General features: G+C 50.5%; 1 long non-coding RNA gene across 1 annotated transcript; it reads right to left on the bottom strand.

The window, feature by feature from the left end:
• Positions 1-12907: 12907 nt before the first annotated feature.
• Positions 12908-16807, bottom strand: LOC125084742 (uncharacterized). The gene is made up of 3 exons (XR_007122689.1): positions 16658-16807; positions 15451-15688; positions 12908-15213 (listed from the first exon to the last, which is right to left on the bottom strand). It is a non-coding gene; the product is annotated as an uncharacterized LOC125084742 (long non-coding RNA).
• Between the last annotated feature and the right edge of the window lie 743 nt (positions 16808-17550).

Genomic DNA, 17550 nt, shown 5'->3' with positions numbered 1-17550 from the left:
TCCTCAAAGCCTGTCACAAGTTAGCCGAGCTCACTCCCAACCTCATCCCCACTTTCACTGCCCTGCACAAGGCCTCTGGCCTGGCCAGCTGAGCTAGTTTGTATTCCTCGAATAAAGCTACTCTAATTCCCACCTCTGCCCTAATTTACTCTCCTTTCTGCTTCTGGAATTCCTTCCCGGTCTGAAAAACCAAGCTTGTGTGCCCCTCCCCTGCACGGTCCCCTGGGTGCCATGTCCACCCCCCTGACCCCTGCCAAACGCACCCACTGTCCCCCCAGTGGTAGCACTTGGAGTAAATCACGCTATCTCTGAGAAGCCTTCCCCAATATTCCTAGCACATGGGCTGGTTTATTCTCTTTCTATGCCGGACACTTTTTCCAGTTGGGGATCAGGGCCCTTCTGTCCCCATGGCCAATGTCCTGAGTCCCAAAATTTAAGTTGCCTAAGAATCACCAAGGAACATGTGGGAAACACGGGTTCCACGGCCAGAGCTCTAGACGGAGGCCCAGAATCTGAATTCCCTCTGGTGTTTTATTTTCATGCAAACAGTCCAGGGTGTTGCTTTGAAAAAGAGCATTGCAAGTCTCCGATAAGTGTTTGCTGAGGGACAGACTTAACCGGACCACATCCTGCACCTCCGTTCCCACTGGGCTTGCTCATAAGCCCTGTTTCCGTTTCCTAGTCCTGTTGGTGAGGGTTTGAGGCCGAGAGGTGACAGCAGAAGCAGGTAAGGGAGCGTGAGGCAGGAGCCTGGCCTCCCGGCAGCTGTCCCCAGGCTCTCTGGGCCACAGAGGGCCCCCAGCTGGAAGCGGCCCTGAGTGCCAGTCCTCCTCAGGAAACGTCCTTCTCTTTGGCTCTCTTGTTCTCTCATTGGCCTTTCTCAGGTTCCTGCTGTTCAGCCTCCAAGGATGCTTACTCTTCTCTCCAAACGCCAGCCGGGGTCTGACTGCATGGTCCGCATTCACCCCTCCCTTCCCTCACCCCCAAAACTGCTCTCTCACGAGTGGTCTGCAGTGGGCCCCCCAACTGGGCAGGGGGGCTCTGCCCAGGTGTGCAGGAGCACCAAGTTCAAGGGGCACTACCTGACAGATGGCACCCCTCCCCCACCCACCACCCCAAAGCTCTCCTCTACAGTGTGATCTCCTCCCCAGTCTAGGAGTCATGAGCACTGGAACAACATCTTCATTCCTGCTCCCTCTCTCCGGGTGCAACCACGCCCCCCGCCGGCCCCTTCACGGCACAGGCTTTCCCCGGGCCGGGTGGTTCTGTCCCATGTTGTGTCTTCCCCTAGGCACATGTGGGTAAAACATGACGCTGGACTCAGGGAGTCAAATTGTCTCACGGCATTTCTCAAAGGTGAGAGCTACTGGCAAAATCTCGGGAAAGACTTTTGGAAACCTGAAACCTCTGAGCTGAAAGCACTCAGAGATTATCTGGTGAGAGCTACTTGTGTCAAAGATAGCACCAAAAGAAAACAATAATAATGTTGGGATGATGGTGTGTGCTGTGTTCCAAGCACTGTCCTAAGCCCCGTAGATGTATAAACTCATCTAATCCTCAAGCCAACCGTCTGAAGGTGAGCATTGTTACCCCATTTTACAGATGAGGACACTGAGGCCCAGACAGGGTAAAAGGACATGCCCCAATTCTCTTAAATACTGTATAATAGAGCGAGGGCTTGAGCCCAGGTAGCCTTGCTTCAGATTACAAGAGACCTGAGGCCAGACTCTAATTAGCCAGTTAGCCTAATTAAACCTTGTGATCTTGGCTTATAAGTCCCTACTCAGTCCAGTCCCACCCACTCACCTCTACAGGCTGTTCATACAATGCATTCATCTCTGCTCTTTACCTCTGTCGCACTGGCTTTCTGTACGTCTCTCATGTGTCCATATCCCCTCTGGCCACAGTACCTTTGCACCTGTTGTTTTCTGCCTAAAGCACTCTTTTCAACCCCTTTCCCTCCAGTAACATGGTTCCTCCTTCTGGACTCTGCTGAGTGTCTTGTCCACAGGGAAGCCTTCTCTGACCTTCTAGACTAGGGCAAAACTCCCTCGCACAGCCCGGGAGCAGAATTAGTTTCCCATCAGTTGTGGTAATTAATACCAGCTTCTCCCACTAGACTGAGCTGCAGAAAGAGGGAGTACAGTTGGCTTACCCTTGACCTCCAAGGACTGCACAAGGCTTGGCTCCATAGCTATTGAATAAATAACTCAATGGCAGGATGGGTGGATCTCCCAAATCCCAAACCATATTTTCCTCGAATTCTGTGCTTTTTTCCCTCCATTATCGCTGAGGAAAATAGCTCTAGTCATGGCAAAAGGACTTGGGATTCCAGCTACAGGGTATGGAAAAAATACATCTAATGCCTTTCTTTCTGGTTTATATCTCTCTCTATCCTCTCTGTAAATCTAGAAAGGTATTCACATTTCATTAAATTGGTTCAGATTGAATCTAAATGAGGGTTAAATATAATTTTCTGAATGCTCTCAAGCTGTAATTCCTGTGTCTAAATAAAAAATAACAAACACTTGAATTTGAGGCGATGGGTGCGATTTCATTTAGTAGTTTCAAATCCTCCACATTTGTTACACATAATCAGATCTGCCACAGAAAGTGTCCGTGTGCTTCCTGTGCTTGGGCTGCATTTTGACCTGGTTTCTCTGCAGGTACATGTAGACACTTAGAACCCGTGTGCCTTGGGTGGAAAAGGGAGAAAAGGGTGGGGAGGTGTTCCAGGGACCTGAACTCCTAGGAATATCTTCCTAAAATCCCCGGTGGGGAGGGAAGCGGGGCACAGGGCCTTTGGGATTCTGCACAGAGAAGCTGTTCATCACTCAAGTCCTTGCTGTGACAGTCACCCGAGCCCACTTGTTTTTTGTTTGGTGAAAATCACTCTGTGGACACGGTTCGGTGCACTCAGATGCCAGCTCTTGGGATGATATTAAATCTCCCTCCTGGATACAAAGTCTCCTGTTAAAAAGCGATCAAAATAATCCTCGGGAACAGGTGGATGATAAATTAATGAACACAATCTTTTCCTTCAAATTGCACTGGGGAAGAAATTAATTACTGGGCAAATGAGTAACAAAGAGGGATCCCCGCCTCCCACAGCCTCTGAGCCCTCTGCTGTTTTGTTCTCCCAAAACCTAATTTCCATGAAACACTTCGGGGAAGTGCACATCGCCAGCATAAGAATTTCTTAGCAGACATGCTAATATGAACGCCATAATTCCATGGTCAAGAGATCTCACTCGGCTTTAAAGACCTGGGACTGACAAGGGTGATATTTCAGAGGGGCCCATGGTTGGTTCCCAGACACCGTTAATAACCCCCAACCAGAATGGATGCCAACCAAGCTGGGGGAAGGGACCCCCCGAAAGGTAGGTATGAGTTTTATTTATAGGCACATACCCGGCTAGATATGTACAAATACATAAAATCTTTATTTTTCAATAATATAAATTCTATGCCTGCCTGGAATATAAATAAACGTCCCTCGGCCAGCCGGTGTCCTCTGCAGAGTTTGCAAAGTCTAGAACCCTCTGCGGTGTCACTCCTGCCGCTATTTATAGGGTCCTCACCCCTCCTTGAAGCTAAGTAATGATAGCATGCTCTGTAACAGTCAAGAGCTCTGCTGCCCGCCTCCTAAATCACCCCTCTCGGGAGTCTGTGCGCTGGCTTTCCTGCTCCTCCTCTCCCGGCCTGGATTGCAGGAGACAGGACAGCCACTGCTTGCTGGCTCAGGGCAGATGTGGCCAGGGGCTGCTCACCCACTGGGGCAAGGGGGTTAGGCAGGAATGTTTACCCTGGGCTGGGTGACCTACAGTGAATTCTCCAAGCATCCTGGGAGGTTCACGATTGCCATCCCTGTCTTGAAGATGGGGGAAACGAGGCTCAGAGGTTCTAGCTCTTCTCTCCAAGACAGGACTACAGATCCCTGGCTAGCAGAAGCCAGCTACGCCCGGCCCGGTGTCCCTGCTTTGCTCTCAGCATTTGTTATCCCTGTCCACTTAAAGCCACTGATTTTCTTCACCCCCTTCATTTTCAGCAGTCAGCCAGCGACTGATCTGCATTCAGGAAGGAAGCAGGTGTGCATCAGGGGGCGGGATCTGAACGAGGCAGGTGGGCTCCACCCTCCTGGGCTGCGTGGCCTAGGGGGACAGGTGGAACCCCTCTTGAAGGAGGTCATTGAGAGGACATGACTGCCCTTGACCCCAGAGCTGGACCTAGGCAGTCAGAGCCTCCTCACCCCCTCCCTGATACTTGGCGTGCCCACTCTGCCTACCACCCCAACCCTTGGGAGAGCAAGGTGTGGTTGAGACCATCTGGACGGTGTACGTGACCGAACCCCATTAGACCTCTATATAAGCTTGTACAATTCTGGCAGGCAGGTGTGGAGACCTACTTGTCTTGTGGCCTCGTAAGTAAGTTCCCTCATGTATTAAACCTGCCACGTACCCATATGGAGCAGCTGCCTCTTTCTTCGATGTTTCCTTGGCTTTCGTGTGCAGGGACCTGTTTGCAAACCAGCATCTCTCAAGCACCCATCCTGTTTCCTTTTGGTAAAGGGAGGATGCTACTCCCAGTGCCTGGGACTGAGCCCTGCCCTGCCCAGGGAGGCCGGAGCCCTGGGTACTCCTCACACCTTTGCCAAGCCTTCCCATGCCCGACAGATCATTCCATCTCTCTGAGCTGGCTTCCTCAGCAGTGAGGTGGTTATCCGTGTCTTCCCCACAACTTCCTATCTAATGTAGTGAACACTGGAGGCAAATGACTTAAAATCTGAAACTATTAAGTGGCCATACAAACGTAAGCCGTGTACTGTGTTGCAGGGACTCGAGAACTCTGAGATGCAAACGTACATCCATTAGGAGGTTACAATGGAAGAGGAAAGGACACAGTCAACAGCAAGCATTGGTAAGGATGTGGAAACGCGAATCTTGTGCGCTGTTGGCAGGAATGTAAAATGGAACAGCTACTGTGGGAAATAGTATGGAGTTTCCTCAAAAAATTAAAATACAATTACCCTAAGATCCGGCAATTCCACTTCTGGGCCTACACCCAAAAGAATTGAAAGCAGGGACTCAGGGATGTGTACACCTGTCTTCCTAGCAGCATGACTCACTAGGGCTAAGAGGTAGAAGCCACCCACGTGTCCATCGGTGGATGTACGGCCAAACAAAATGTCTGATATCCATACAATGGGATATTGTCCAGCCTTAAAAAAGGAAGGAAATTCTGATTCTGAAATCCAGGCTACAGCCTGGATGGACCTCGAAGACGTGATGCTGAGGGAAATAAGAAGTCACAAAAGGACCAATACTGTATGATACCACATTCATGAGGTACTAGTTTGGAGACCGAAGGCAGAGTTAATGAAGGGGGGCTGCGGGGCTGGGGGCAGGGGAAGGAGGAGCCCTATGATGCGGACGGAGCTTCAATTTTGTGCGGTGAAGAGAGTTCTGGAGTTGGATGGTGCTGATGGTTGCATGACACCGTGAATGTGCTTAATGCCCTTGAACTTCAAAATGGGCTCAAAGGCGGCTTTTATGTTATGTGTGTTTTATCACAATTAAAAATAAAAATTGAAAAACCAGTGATGAAAACCCCCCACCCTCCAGGTGCTCGCGTCTCTCCCTGTCTCCTCTTTGGGGTCCCACTCACCTCCTGGTTCCCCCTTCTCCACCTCTCCTTCTGCCAACTTAGCCCTGAGAGGCTGATCCCCTCAATGGTACAGTCTTGTCTTAGACCAAATCATTTAGGGAACAAGAAGGCTTTCTGAGGACCGCTCATGATGGTGGGAGGGAGATGGCCTTGGGGCCAGCCTCTGCCCAGGGTTCCAGCTCCTGCTCTGCCCCTTCTAGGCTGGTGCCAACAGCCAAGTCCTCCAGCCTGTCCAGGCTTCAGGTGTCTCCCGTTTCTGTTGGAGGTGATGACAAGATCAACACCTGAAATCCCAGAACTGAGCTGGCATGCCTGAGCTCTCAGTCAGTGTTGGCGATTACCACCAAACATGGGAAAAGACACCTTCCAGGGAGAGGAGATGGGCCCTGCTGGGAAAGCTCTGTTCACATTTTCCACATCAGCCCGGCGACCCCGCTCTGCCTGCACCCAGTGTGGGACCAGCAGAATCATTCCCTGAGCAGGTCATCTGTCTCACCCCACGTGTCCCTCTCACCAGGGGCACTTCTGCAGTGGAGACGGCCAGAAGCAGACATTTTAGAAGGAGAAGCTGGGCACTGGGTCTGGTGAAGTGGGTGCGAAGGGACACAGTGGGGGCAGGGCGGTCGCTCCACAGCCCTTCCTGCTGTTAGTGGAAAGGAATGAACTGAGTTTGGGTGGAGATGAGTATGTTCTCACATAAATCAGGGCTGCTCCTATAACTCAGGAACCAAGGCTTGGGGCCCGGAGTGACCCCGGCTGCATATTCTCCCTAGACCGCCCTCGATGTCCCACATGTGGACTTGAAGGCCAGACAACCTGGCTTTGGGCATTGGAAGATGTGACCAGCCTGCTGAGGACAGAGAGTGAGACCCTGTCCCTGGGAGTAGGACGATGGTTTTCTCCAGCGAGGACACATCCCGGAAAAGAGATTTGACAGCCAGGCCTGGCATCTAGACCGCCAGGTTCTGCCCACCAGCTCTCGACACCATTTAGAATCTTCTGGGCCCTGCCACTTCCTGCAGCCACCTGTCCTCAGGTCCCCATGGCTCTTCCTAGCAGCCTGACTGGGTCTGCTTTAGGTCGAGGCATGCAACGGCCCCAGGAAGCCCCCCCACAACATGCACAGACTCATCAGGCATGACAATCCCCAGTGGACAGTCCTGAGGCATTTCCTGAGCTTGCCTGGGGCATCCCATGGGCCATCCAGAGCCGTGGCCAGGTGCACAGTGCGTCCCTCGGTGGCATTCCTTTTTTTCCTGTCCACATACATTCCTCGCCCTTGGATCTCAAAAGACCTCACAACAGGATCTGCTTTTCGGGAGCCCAGGCAGGAGACACGGGGATGAGTGGGGTGAGGGAAATGCTCTTTCTCCTCTGGATCTTCGAGGATGTTGCTAAACTCAGAAGGGCTCCATTGTGTTGCGGGGGGGCTCCTGGTGGTGAAGGTAACTGTCCTCCGACCCTTGGAAGCAGCCCCACAGACGTCCAGGGGAGGACAGGAAGGTCCCTGCGGATAAGCTTCACAAGCAGCACGTGGGTGCTGCAGTCATCCTGAAGGTTCTGGTTAAATGCGGAGGGGGCAGGAGCATGGCGGGGGGCGGGGGGCTGTTAGGAGCAGACAGCCAGGGGTAAAGTCACGCTCTGCCATTGCTAATCTATAACATGGGGCAAATGACTGAAACTCAGCTCACCTGGAAAATGATGTGATTCCTTCATTACCTGATATAATCAAGTAATTTTATGAAACTTTTAGCCAGACACTCAGTAACTGCTTAAGTAGTGGATATTATTACTGTCTTTGCTTTGACTCTGGTTCCTCTGTGACAGAGACCTGAGTTTTAGATGTTGATGGTTCCTTTGTTCTAGAAAACAACCCTCATGAAGAAGTCTCCAACCATTGCTCTTGGAGAAAGTCGTAAAGGAACCATCGATCCCAACCTAGACACTCCAGACTCAAGTGGGCTGTTTTGTTTGTGCAATGCACATGGTCGGGCCTGGTGAAGTCAGAGTTCCCTCTCTGCAGACTTCTGCCTTGGGTCTGAGTGGTGAGGGGAAGGCAGCCCAGGGGAGATCAGTGGACTAGAAGGAAATATCTGGAAGCACAATCATGCCTTAGTGGAGGCAGAGATGGGAATGGACAGGGAGCTTGGGGAAAGCACTGTCTGGGGGCACCGATGAGACACGGGACAGAAGGAAGCTGAAAGGATGGCACTCAGGCCTCATTTTCCTTCTAGAAGTTGGGCGTCCACATACGAGTGATGTCATTGCTTGCCGCTGGCCACACTTACAGAGTCTGGGGGTTTAATTCGCTGTCCGCAGCCAGCGCAGCCTGACGGAGGGTCGCTGGACATGGCCAGGCTGGCCTTGTAAGAATTCTATCAACTAGTCTGGCTTCCACCAGCCTCAGGCAGACCGAGCAGCCGCCTGACACCGAGGGAGGGCCTGCTGCAGGTGAAGTTCCAAAGCCAAGTGTTCGTGGGTTAGTCAAGACTTTACAACAAAGACCTTCGATCGAGACCCTGGCAGGACACAAGAAAGCAAAAATCACCTGCCTCCCTGCCTCCAGGTCCAGCTTCTGACAACTCTTCCTCCTTTTCTTCTTGTTTGTTTTAACTCTTTTTAGGAGATTCGGGTCATCTCACAGACATAGATTTTTCTGATGGTTTTTTTTTTAATTACTTTTTTTTTTTTAATCTATAAACATATATTTTTATCCCCAGGGGTACAGGTCTGCGAATCGCCAGGTTTACACACTTCACAGCACTCACCATAGCACATACCCTCCCCAATATCCATAACCCCACCCCCCCTCTCCCAACCCCCTCCCCCCATCAACCCTCAGTTTGTTTTGTGAGATTAAGAGTCACTTATGGTTTGTCTCCCTCCCAATCCCATCTTGTTTCATTTACTCTTCTCCTACCCCCTTAACCCCCCCATGTTGCATCTCTACTTCCTCATATCAGGGAGATCAGATGATAGTTGTCTTTCTCCGATTGACTTATTTTGCTAAGCATGATACCCTCTAGTTCCATCCACGTCGTCGCAAATGGCAAGATTTCATTTCTTTTGATGGCTGCATAGTATTCCATTGTGTATATACACCACATCTTCTTTATCCATTCATCTGTAGATGGACATCTAGGTTCTTTCCATAGTTTGGCTATTGTAGACATTGCTGCTATAAACATTCGGGTGCACGTGCCCCTTCGGATCACTACGTTTGTATCTTTAGGGTAAATACCCAGCAGTGCAATTGCTGGGTCATAGGGTAGTTCTATTTTCAACATTTTGAGGAACCTCCATGCTGTTTTCCAGAGTGGTTGCACCAGCTTGCATTCCCACCAACAGTGTAGGAGGGTTCCCCTTTCTCCGCATCCTCGCCAGCATCTGTCATTTCCTGACTTGTTCATTTTAGCCATTCTGACTGGTGTGAGGTGATATCTCATTGTGGTTTTGATTTGTATTTCCCTGATGCCGAGTGATGTGGAGCACTTTTTCATGTGTCTGTTGGCCATCTGGATGTCTTCTTTGCAGAAATGTCTGTTCATGTCGTCTGCCCATTTCTTGATTGGATTATTTGTTCTTTGGGTGTTGAGTTTGCTAAGTTCTTTATAGATTTTGGACACTAGCCCTTTATCTGATATGTCATTTGCAAATATCTTCTCCCATTCTGTCAGTTGTCTTTTGGTTTTGTTAACTGTTTCCTTTGCTGTGCAAAAGCTTTTGATCTTGATAAAATCCCAATAGTTCATTTTTGCCCTTGCTTCCCTTGCCTTTGGTGATGTTCCTAGGAAGATGTTGCTGCGGCTGACGTCGAAGAGGTTGCTGCCTGTGTTCTCCTCAAGGATTTTGATGGATTCCTTTCTCACATTGAGATCCTTCATCCATTTTGAGTCTATTTTCGTGTGTGGTGTAAGGAAATGATCCAATTTCATTTTTCTGCATGTGGCTGTCCAATTTTCCCAACACCATTTATTGAAGAGGCTGTCTTTTTTCCATTGGACATTCTTTCCTGCTTTGTCGAAGATGAGTTGACCATAGAGTTGAGGGTCTCTGATGGGTTTTTTATGAGAGTATTTATCTTTTTATTAAAATTTTTAAAAATGTTAATAGTCCATGTCATTCCACGTTCATGGCTCTCTACCCTTTATTTAACTGGTTCCCTATTGTTGATTATTTAAGCTTTTCCCAATTTTTGTGATAATTAGCACTCTAATGGCTGTCTTGATACAAAATTCTTTCCTCCCCCCCACCCCCTGGTAGTGGTAACATAGCTTCTCCGGAGTAGAATTACCAGGACTAGGGACCCGAACACAGGAAAGCTTCTTGCCTCATGCTATCCAACTCACCTTCAGCAAGTCTGACTCCCGCCGTCTCTGCTATTGCTTTTGTTAACCTTGGCGTGACAGTGATGTGTAAGTCAGTCAATGCGGGTGAGCCATTTTTACTGCACTCTCCTGGGCTTTGGACTTCCGGTTAAGACTCCATTGAGAGCTAAGTTAAAGGAACTCAAAATGCCCACACTGGTCCCTTTCAGGATGCACCTTCCAACCTCCCGGGAACCAGGTTGGACAAAAATGGGCATTCCAAGGGCTTCCCTGCCTCCTGGTGACAAGCCCTGAGAGTTTTCTGGTGCTGCTCAGGTTAGGGAACAAGCGAATAGCCCAGCTTGTCCCAGACAGCTTGATGGGTCTGGGTCCTCCAGGTCTCTGCCCCTGCTTGATTTTTGGTGCTAAACCACATTTCTGAAAGAGACCAGGCATGCTGAATCTGAGTCACCTCCCCCCTCTGGGTTTCCTGCACAAACAGGGCCCTTTTGAGCCCTGGAGCTGGAATCAAGGGGGGTTCTGGTGAATGGTGAGACCATTGACTGCGGAGCCCTCTGTGGGCTCAGCCTGGACAAACCAGAGCAGTTTTCCGGGCCCCTTCCCACCCCTCAGCTGGGATCTTCTCGCCTCAGCAGGGGACTGGTGGGGAGAAGGGCTGGATCAGTCTTCTCCAAGAGAACCCTGGAAAGAGGTTGAAAAGATGGCTCTCAAGCAAAGTCCAATAAACAGGCACCCACAATTTTATTCAGCTCATCAACTAAGGAGGGAGCCAGAAAGTCGGAAATGCTGATTCAAATGGCATTTGAAGTACTGGGATTTATATAGTCCATTGGGAAAGACTCACTAAAATAGATTTTTATTGTTTGAGACAAATCCAGTTAATGTCCTACAGAGCAATCAATCCCGGCTCTCTCCTTTCACTGGACAGGAACCATTTGCGTCTCCACTGGACAGACATCCGCAGTGGAACATAGAACTTCACAGACTCTGAGCCCTTGGTTAACAGTAAATGTCGAAGTCCAACAACAGCCTGTCCTCCTAGAAATAGGGAAGATCTTTGGGTCGACCTCTGAAACAAAACTTTCCGGTGACGTTGGAAATAACTCCCAATCATCCCCTTGGCCTTATTTCCAGATTTTGGAGAGTTTTTATTAACCTTGCAAGCTTATAACCACCCCCGCAAAAGCAACTCAAATCACGTACTCTACCATACCAGCTCGGCACGATCAGGGACCCTGGAGTGTGAAAGCGCCCCAAACCTTGGAGGGGAGCAGCCGCCAAGCCAGCAGGAACTCTGCGACATCTTCATCTTACATGAGGTGCCTGTGGTCCTTAACTTTCTAGATGGTCATATATTTATGTGTCTTGTATCTCTAAGCGCACTGCAAACTTCTTGATGGCAGAGTACATGACTTATAAACCCACAGACTTTTAGAAATATAGAGCCTTTGAGATTTTTAGTCCAATGCTCTCATTTATTAGATAGCTTGTAACCCAGCTTTATTAAAGGACTTGCCTAAAGCCAACCAGCTAGAATGTGCAGAACCAGGAGAAACACGAGACCCCTAGACTCCTGCCCCAGGTTCTGCCCAGGCTTCTTCCTCCACCCCAGGCATACCTCTGAATGCAATGTATATGGGTGAGATGGAAGGAAGGAAGGAAGGAAGGAAGGAAGGAAGGAAGGAAGGAAAGGGGATGGAGGAGTGAAGGAAGATGTTTGGGTGCGTGGATGGTGAGTGGGTAGGTGGGTGGAGAGGTGGTAGATGGGTGACTGGGTGGATGGGTAGATAGATGGGTGGATGGATGGTGGGTAGGTGAATGAATGAACAGATAGAAAGTAAATACAATATCTAAATTTAAAGGAGAAAAGAACTTGTGACCAAAATTCAGTTATTCTCTTTTCCAGGAAAAGCAGACAAAATTAGTTCTAACTTTACAAAATTTCTTCCCTGCTCTCCTGCCCTTGAATGAACGGACAGGCAGCCTCTAGGGGTGGTGGAGGGTTCCCGACCCCAGCTGTACATTGGAATTTCCTTGTACTGGTCTCCTCCTCAGACCAACTAAATCAAAACTCCTAGGAATGGTGTCCTAGCATCGTTTTTTATCAGACCTCCTCAGGATAACAATCACTGACAGTGGTGGTGAGAGGTTGACAGGTCAGTCCAGGGGCCGAAGGCCCTGACTGGGCAGAGCCGCTCTGACAGGGGGTTAGCATAACTTGACGGCTATGCTCTGCTCTCCAGCCTCTGGACCAACCAGCCCAATAGAAGGACCTTCCGCCAGGCCACCAAGGATGGGCCAGAGACGGCAGAGCTTGCTGGGGCTGACGAGGAAACCCCCGTTTTAGGGAAGGATGAAGGAAAGGCTGTGCCATGACTCTGGCTAGGAGTCAGCCTCCAAGAGGTAAGAGTTGGCCTTGCAGCCTAAGAAAAATCCGGTTTCAGGAGAAAACTGCAGCCGGACCCATGAGCCCCCTGGTGACGTCGGGAAGAGAACCTCGGTGTTGGAGGGGAGTGGAGGCCACAGTCTACACAGAGGGTTTTGTTTTTGTTTTTATAACTTATTTATTTATTTGACAGAGAGAGAGAGAGAGAGCAAGAGAGGGAGCACAAACAGGGGAAGTGGGAGAGGGGGAAGCAGGCTTCCCGCTGAGCAGGAAGCTGGACGCGGGGCTCCATCCCAGGACCATCCCAGGACCCCGGGATCATGACCTGAGCTGAAAGCAGCCACATAACGACTGAGCCACCCAGACGCCTCCTGAATGGTCATTTTTTTTGTTTTTAAGATTTCATTTATTTGACAGAGATCACAAGTAGGCAGAGAGGCAGGCAGAGAGGAGGAAGCAGGCTTCCTGCTGAGCAGAGAGCCCGACATGGGGCTCCATCCCAGGACCCTGGGATCATAACCCGAGCCGAAGACAGAGGCTTTAACCCACTGAGCCACCCAGGTGCCCCGGTCATCTTTTAATTCGTACTTATGTCCTTCTAGAACTCCCTGTGGAGCTTAACCTTTCATCCAGGTTTGCTACAAGAAGGGGACATTGGCCGTTTCTGAATCCTTTGTGACACCGCTCTGTAGACACCGTCCTTCTGTGATTTCATCATGTAAGCGGGATCTTAACATGACCCTAGAAGAGGTAATGGTAGGAGAATGTTTCTTTCTTTGAACTCACGGGGCGATCCTTGAATCAGACAGTTGGGACTTTTCTGCCGTCGGGTGGAGACAAACAGCCCCTCTTCTACTCCATCAGCTCCTGTCCCGCTAGCCCCGGCCTCTCAGAGAAGCAGCTTCCGTCCTCCCATCTGCCTCGAACCCTCAGCTGCGTGATTCTTCACCTGCCCTTTCGGTTCTTTTCTGCCTAAGTGTGTAGTAGGTGCCTGTGGGAGACCAGGCCCCTGACATATATTATTTCATCTACACTGGGCCGGAGAGCACCCACCTTGGTGTGAACTCCTGCGGGAACGCTCGCCTGCCACAGTCTTCACTGGCCCAGTTTTGACAGGCTTCGGGACTACTCCAGGAGAGGCAGCTGCCGGCTCAGAGAGGGAAGCTCGGGAACCCCTGCTGCCTCCTCATGGGGGCCCTCCAGGGCTGGGCGCTTCTCCTCTCCCCATCTGCTCATGCCCTTCTCTGTGTTCCAGCTTACGCAGGCCTCAGTTTACCAGCAGACCCTGGCCTTGCCAGCCTGCCCTGAGGCCCACAGCAGGCCCTGGGCTCTACAGCACATGGAACAAAATCACACGGAGGAGGAACCAGCTGGCCTGTCTGGGTTCCACGTGGTCCAGTGGGCTCTGGCTCCAGGCTGGGCATGGTCTGCAAACAGGGATGTCAGGGCCTCAGGAGGACGAGGACTGTCACAGACACACGGAAATCATGAGAGGTGCTCAGAGCAACGCATGGCACCAAGTTGAGCTTCAGTGTCCCGCGGCTGTTGTGGGACCCGAGTAGCTCAGTATCTAATCGTGACAAAGACCGTGAGCGTATTATTGGCCATAATTAGGAGATCTGGTAACATTTTTCAATCGAAAAGCCAATCAATTTTATTAGGTATAATGTGTACATGATACACCGCGTTCATTTGAAGTGTAGGATTTGATGAGCTTGGTTGAGTGAAGATACAGTCTGAACTGCATCATTCCAGAATGTTCCCTCCTGCCCTGGCCCTGTCCACTCTCTCATTATCCCCTACCTCAGACAGCCACTTATCTGCTTCTGTCCCTAGAGCTTCATTTGAGGTTTCTAGAATTTTATTTACATGAAATCGTATCGTGCGTACCTTTGGGTCTGGCTTCTCTCCCTCAGGCTAATCGTTCTGAGATCCATCCATGGTGTGGTGCGTTTCTGAAGTACATTCCTTTTCCTGTTCCTTTTCCTATGTTGGCCCATTGATTTGGCCCAGCAAGGGCTCAGCAGGGAAGGGCAGGGGTTGGCCCTGGGGTGGAGTCGTGAATGGCCGGGGCAGTCTGCCTTCGTCAGGGTGACCCACAGCCTCATGGGAAGTCAGACATCAAGCAGCCAGCTTGTTATCTGACGACCGCCATCTTAAAGGCTACAAAGGCCTTGAGATATGGGGCCTTGTGAGGGCCAAAGAAGTAGGTTTGTGGGAGAAACAGCTGAGCCAAGATATGAAGGAGTAGTCCCCGGGACAAAGAGGTCAGAGCAGCACCTGGTGGTTGGACCAGCCTGGAGCAAGTCCTGAGGGGAGGAGAGGAAGCTGGCGGGTAAGTAGGGTGGAACGGTGCATGTCTTGGCAGAGCGTTTGGAATTACCTGAGTGACAGAAGGGTTTTTAAACAGAGATGTGGTGTGATTAGATACCCAGACCTAAGGGGCAGTAATGGCCATGAGAGACCTACCAGTGAGGGGCTATTGCCATAACACGGGGCAGAGCCAGTGGCGGTGTAAATTAGAGTCAGATCACGAGGGCAAAGATGGAGGGATTTGCGGGCCATTTAGGACATAGAATGCACTGAGGTTTAGGATCCCATAGCCAGCTGTTGGGGGGACCCCGATGCCTGGAGGAGGCCTGGCTGGCAGTGTTCCCTGGGCTCAGATGCTGGGCTTCCTTCCTATTCTGGTCGGCTCAGGTGGCCAGAGCACATACCACAGACAGTGGGTATCCACTTCCATTTCTCACTACTCTGAAGTCCAAGATCAAGGTGCCAGCTGATCCAGGGTCTGGTGAGGCCCCACTTCCTGGTTTGCAGATGGCCACCTTCTCCCTATATCTGCACATAGCAGAGAGCAGAGAGAAAGGAAAGCAAGCTCTCTCTTGTCTTCTTATAAAGACATAAATCCCATCATGGGGCTCTACCCTCATGACCTAACCACTCCCAAAGGCCCACCTCCTAATGCCATTGCCTTGGGGATTTGGGCTTCAGTATAGGCATTCGTGGTGGAGGTGGGGGAGGGGGAGGGGGGACAGACACATAAACATTCAACCCATAAAACTCCTTCACCTCCTGTCCCAGATTTCCCTGTTGCTCTGTCTGGAAGCCCAACCTCTCTGTGACAGTAGCCGTCCATCCATCTCAATCACCGTTCCTGGTTGGGCTGTGGCTAGAGCCCAGTCCAGCTCTTCACCTCCTCCAACTGGAGGCCAGCTCCTGCATCCAGGTTCCAAGGCTTGAGAGTGAGACTTTGTGGAAACTCCAGGGCTCTGGATTCACTCTGTAATGACTCACGATCTGCCTCCCCCTAGAAGTATCAAAAATAGCTCAATGGTCCCAGTGGCTTCCTCTCCACCCAGCTCCAAGGCTACAGCTCTCATGGAAGCTTCAGTCCAGTGGTTTCACTCCAGGCCACAGGAGACCCTAACCTTTGGTCTACTCTCCTGGGTTCCCTCACTCCTATCCTGTTGCTTCAGCCCTGGCCCTTGCCACCAACCCCAGACATTTCCCTCTGTTGACTTTATCGATTAACCCATCTTCCAGAGTTGCCACTGGACACTGCCCTTGAGATATGTTTGGTCTCATGCCCTGTACCCCACAGGGCCATACTTGTTCCATGCTGACACTTCCCTGAGCCCCAGACCTTGAAGCCTGGGGCAGCCAGGAGGGAAGGAAGAGAGTGGCCTCTCATTGCAGGGTGCCCTGGTACCAAGCTTACCCGGACCGCTGTTGATGGCTTGGCCTCTGAGGCCCAGCCCTGCTCTGGTCCACTGTCCTGGCCAAGGGCACCTCTGTGGTCCAGCTGTGCCTCCAGCTCCTTGACCTCTGCCTCCTGGCCTGCTGCTGAGTCCTACTGCTCCTTTATCCTGAGGTCCCCAGACTCCTCTCATAACCAAGAGGGCACGGAACCCGGCTGACCCAGTCAGAGATCCATACCTGGGAAGACCACGTGAGCCCAGGCTCACATACACACGGAACACTCAGCGGTCGGCAGACAAGGATTGGGCGGGAGTCAAAGACACACAGTCTCATTTTGTCTGCAATTCTGCATAATAGCCAGCTTCATGATATCCTTTATATGGAATTTCACTTCACGGCTCAAAATTATCTACTTAATTACCTGCAGCTTCATTTGCCACGATTAATGGCTCCGTGCCGCTAAGGTGACACCTGGCAACAGTTGTTTATTTATGGGAAGCTACACGAGGAAGCCAAATGGTCCCACTTGTTTATAAATCTGATCAAAGATGTAAAACGTGGATTTTTAACTAAATACCTTAGACAAGCCAAAGCCGCAGGCCAAGGAAGCCACTTTTCACTGGATGCTCCCAAGCCAGGTGATCATCCAGGTTCCTGGAAGCCACCTGTCCCGCCCCATGATCCCTCTTCAGCCCCGAAAGCAGACCGCACGTCCAACCAGGTGCCCTGCTATTTTGTTTTCCTGCCAGCACAACATGAATGCGTGTCTACTTCAGGATATTTAATGCTTCTAGTTAAACTGATTTCTTTGAAGAGGAAATACTAATTTGCATGTGAATGCAAATACAACAAAACGTTAAGTGTGCGCTGGAAGAAGGAAGGAAGGAGTTTACCATTTGTCAAGACAGCAATGGCGACACCTCGTTTCCCACATAAAAGCCCTGGGATTGGTTCTTCGTGTTGATGTAGCACTTAACAATTTGCTGGGGCTGCCACAGACATGACTGCTTTATACCCAGAGTGTTTCGATGATGTGGCATTCATTCCTGGGCTAAGTGACAAGAACTCTGCCAGGGAGTCAAGGGATGTGCTCCTGCCTAGCCCAACTCCAAAGCCAGTCCCCATTCAAACCGGGGCGAGCCTTTTCCACCAGAAACAAATCCTTGATTCTCACTCCTGCCTCCCAAGGGACAAGAGGCTAGAGAAGCACTTCCTAAGTAATTCACTCACTGCATGTTGGAGGAAGGGGATCGGGATCCAGGTGGTGGCCTCGTGACTTTTGATCCCAAAGAGGCTGGTGTTCGAGCCTAATGGGAAGCCGGGGTTGTGTTACTCAACACACCGGGTCGCCAGAACTCGAGACTTTTTAAAAAGAGGAAGGAAATATTATTTTTCCTGGTCACCATTTAGAAAGAACTCAACTTATTTTCCACTGACGTCACTAAAAATGCCATTACTGAGCTGAAAACA

Source organism: Lutra lutra, chromosome 14 (assembly GCF_902655055.1).
Source record: "Lutra lutra chromosome 14, mLutLut1.2, whole genome shotgun sequence".
In the NCBI taxonomy this organism is placed as follows: Eukaryota; Metazoa; Chordata; class Mammalia; order Carnivora; family Mustelidae; genus Lutra; species Lutra lutra.
The sequence above is the reverse complement of the archived record's forward strand: the minus strand, read 5'-3'. Positions and strand labels throughout refer to the sequence as shown.